The following is a 4,407-nucleotide window of genomic DNA, read 5'->3' as shown; positions in this document are numbered from 1 at the left end:
AGGTCCATCCTTGAAAGATGATGTCTTCTTTAAGGTGAAATTGGTTTTCTTCAATGTTGTCAAAGTCAACCATGAGTTCACACAGAACTTCCAATTCATCTTTAGGAATGGAGCATGCAACAACAGGAGTGATTTCCTGGTTTGTTTCATTATGAATATGGAGAAGAGTAGATGAACCAACAATTTGAGATGAAGAAGCAGCCATTGAAACAGAACGAACAACTAAGAGGAACAAATTCTGGGTTTTCGGTTAGGGTTTTAGAAACGACTAAGAAGATTTCAAAAAAAATATGCAAGAAGAAGGAGAGACACGGAGCGAAAAAAATATATGAGATGATTTGAAAAAATTATATAGAGACGGATTTGAAAAAGAAAAAAATAAAAAATATAAACTGAACAGTTCCAGAATCAAAAGAAATCAATTTTATTAAGTGATGAGTGACGTAAGGAGAGAGAACGTGGTAAATGAAATGATTTAACACAGTTACCTAGGTCGGCGTCTTTTCAACTGCACGCTTTGTACTAACCGTACAGACACGTGTTCACCATCAGATAATAGATGACAGCTGTAAATTTCAGAATAGACTTTACGCCTTCAGATTCTGATCACTGCTTCTAATCTGATCAAGTTTCTCTTCTGGAAACACTCCTTCTGAAGTGTGCTGATATAAATCTGAATGATCTTCTGATCCATTACTTCTGATATACACAGCTTCTGGAGGTTCACTTCTTTGTTCTGCAGCTTCTGATACGACAAAATTGTATCTGCAGAGATTCTTAAGCTGCTTTGTTTCATCAGAAACAAGTTTATCATCAAACCAGATATTTATTGATTCGTCCACAATCAGTGTTTCAATATTGTATATTCTGTAGCATTTAGAGCATTCAGAATAATCAAGAACGAAACACCATTGCTTTAGAAACAAACAAGACAAATGGTTTCAAGACTAATAAACTATCTTTTCTGATCTCCTACAGACATAGTTTCTTCAACAGATTTAAGTACCAGAACTTGGAAGACAGTCCTTCTTCCCTTCAAGTGTTGAGACCAACTTGAGTCCAGGTGACTTGACATGTTGACTTTTATCTTCTTTGTTGCCAAGAGAATCTGCAAAAGAAATAGTCTTTTTCTTTGGTACCCACATCTTCTTGGGTCCTTTCTTGTTAGTTCTCCTCAAGTTCTGATTGAACTTAGGTTTAACATTGTAAGCAATAGGAGGAACAGCATGATAATTCTTAATGTGAGTTTCATGATATTTCCTAGGTTGTGTCACATGCTTTTTGGTGTGTGTTATGTGAAAACTTTGAGCATGTGAAGTGTGCCTAATATCATGGGAGTGGCCATACTTGAACTGATCATACAGTGGCTTGTATGTGAATTTCATTTCATCAACAGGTTCAAGTTTGTATGGGGTTTCACCCTCAAAACCAATGCCAACTCTTTTGTTTCCAGACACAGCATATATCATAGAAGCTAGCTGACTTCTGCCAATACTTCTAGATAAGAACTTCCTGAAACTTAAATCATATTCTTTCAGAATATGGTTTAGACTAGGAGTGGATTTTTCTGAATCAGAAGGAGATCCAACATTATTGGATAATTTTAAAAGTTTTTCTTTTAATTCAGAATTTTCCAACTCAAGCTTCTTTGTTTCAAATTCAAATAGCTTTTTCAGCTTTTTGTATTTGAGACTAATCTGAGACTTGAATTCCAGAAGTTCTGTTAGACCGGAAACTAACTCATCTCTAGTAAGTTCAGAAAATACCTCTTCAGAATCTGATTCTGATGTAGATTCTGATCCGTCATCTTCTGTCGCCATCAGCGCACAGTTAGCCTGCTCATCTTCAGAGTCTGAATCATCTTCTGACTCATCCCAGGTTGCCATAAGACCTTTCTTCTTATGAAACTTCTTCTTGGGATTTTCCTTCTGAAGTTTTGGACATTCATTCTTGAAGTGTCCAGGCTCATTGCATTCATAGCACATGACCTTCTTCTTGTCAAATCTTCTGTCATCAGAAGATTCTCCACGTTCAAATTTCTTTGAACTTCTGAAGCCTCTGAACTTCCTTTGCTTGTTCTTCCAGAGTTGATTTAGCCTTCTGGAGATCAAGGACAGTTCATCTTCTTCTTCAGATTCTGATTCTTCAGGATCTTCTTCTCTAGCCTGAAAAGCGTTAGTGCATTTCTTGATATTGGATTTTAATGCAATAGACTTACCTTTCTTTTGAGGCTCATTTGCGTCCAGCTCAATTTCATGACTTCTCAAGGCGCTGATAAGCTCTTCCAGAGAAACTTCATTCAGATTCTTCGCAATCTTGAATGCAGTCACCATCGGACCCCATCTTCTGGGTAAGCTTCTGATGATCTTCTTTACGTGATCAGCCTTGGTGTATCCTTTGTCAAGAACTCTCAATCCAGCAGTCAGAGTTTGAAATCTCGAAAACATCTTTTCAATGTCTTCATCATCCTCCATCTTGAAGGCTTCATACTTCTGGATTAAGGCTAGAGCTTTTGTCTCCTTGACTTGAGCATTTCCTTCATGAGTCATTTTCAAGGACTCATATATGTCATAGGCCGTTTCCCTGTTAGATATCTTCTCATACTCAGCATGAGAGATAGCATTCAGCAAAACAGTTCTGCATTTATGATGATTCCTGAAAAGCTTCTTTTGGTCATCATTCATTTCTTGCCTTGACAGCTTCACGCCTCTGGCATTTACTGGATGTTTGTAACCATCCATCAGAAGATCCCATAGATCACCATCTAGACCCAGAAAGTAACTTTCCAGTTTATCTTTCCAGTATTCAAAGTTTTCACCATCAAATACCGGCGGTCTAGTATAACCATTGTTACCGTTGTGTTGCTCAGCAGAGCCAGATGTAGATGTAATCTTTTCACTTTCATCAACCATCTTTTAAATGAAGCGTTTTTCTCTTCCTGAATCTTTTCTAAACACGGTTAAGTGCTTGCACCTTAGAACCGGCGCTCTGATGCCAATTGAAGGATAGAAAAACACTTAGAAAGGGGGGGATTGAATAAGTGTGACTTTAAATCTTGGACGATAAAAATAAATTGCACAATTATTTTTATCCTGGTTCGCTGTTAACGAAGCTACTCCAGTCCACCCCCGCAGAGATGATTTACCTCAACTGAGGATTTAATCCACTAATCGCACGGATTACAATGGTTTTCCACTTAGCCGCAACTAAGTCTTCCAGAGTCTTCTGATCACAACTTGATCACTCCAGGAACAACTGCTTAGTTCACTCCTAAGACTTTTCTAGAGTCTACTGATCAACACGATCACTCTAGGCTTAGTTCACTCCTAAGACTTTTTGCTCAGCCAACTGCCAAGACTTCCTGCTCAGCCAACTGCCAAGACTTCCTGCTCAGCCAACTGCCAAGACTTCCTGCTCAGCCAACTGCTAAGACTTCCTAGAGTATACTGATCAACTGATCACTCTAGTTCCTTACAACTTAATGTAATCTATTCAAGAGTTTACAAATGCTTCTTAAAAGCGATAATCACAACTGTGATATTTCTCTTACAATTTAAGCTTAATCTCACTAAGATATTACAACAGCAATGTAGTGAGCTTTGATGAAGATGAAGATTCTGAGTTTAGATTTGAACAGAGTTTCAGCAAGTTAATTTGAATTGTATTGGTGCGAAAATCGTTAACCTTGCTTCTCATCAGAACTTCATATTTATAGGCGTTGAGAAGATGACCGTTGAATGCATTTAATGCTTTGCGTGTTCCGTACAGCTTTGCATTTAATGTTATACGCTTTTGTCAACTACCTCGAGCCTTGTTCACGCTGTGTCTACTGACGTAGCCTTTAGTAGCTTTAACGTTCCTTTTGTCAGTCAGCGTAGTCTGCCACGTGTACTTCCTTCTGATCTGATGTTTGTGAATACGACGTTTGAATATCATCAGAGTCAAACAGCTTGGTGCATAGCATCTTCTGATCTTCTGACCTTGAAGTGCTTCTGAGCGTGATACCATCTTCTGATCTTCAGTGCTTCTGATCTCATGTTCTTCTGATGCTTCCATAGACCCATGTTCTGATTCTGCTTCGACCATCTTCTGATGTCTTGCCAGACCATGTTCTGATGTTGCATGCTGAACCATTTGAGACACAACTTCTGAGCGTTGAATTATGCGTACTCTTTATATATTTCCTGAAAAGGGAAATTGCATTGGATTAGAGTACCATATTATCTTAAGCAAAATTCATATTATTGTTATCATCAAAACTAAGATAATTGATAAGAACAAATCTTGTTCTAACAATCTCCCCCTTTTTGATGATGACAAAAACATATATAAATGATATGAATTTGCGATCAGAAAGAGTAGACGGCAAAAGACAAATTACACAGCTATAGCATAAGCATATGAATA

Source organism: Vicia villosa, linkage group LG3 (genome assembly GCF_029867415.1).
Source record: "Vicia villosa cultivar HV-30 ecotype Madison, WI linkage group LG3, Vvil1.0, whole genome shotgun sequence".
NCBI lineage: Eukaryota > Viridiplantae > Streptophyta > Magnoliopsida > Fabales > Fabaceae > Vicia > Vicia villosa.
The sequence above is the reverse complement of the archived record's forward strand: the minus strand, read 5'-3'. Positions refer to the sequence as shown.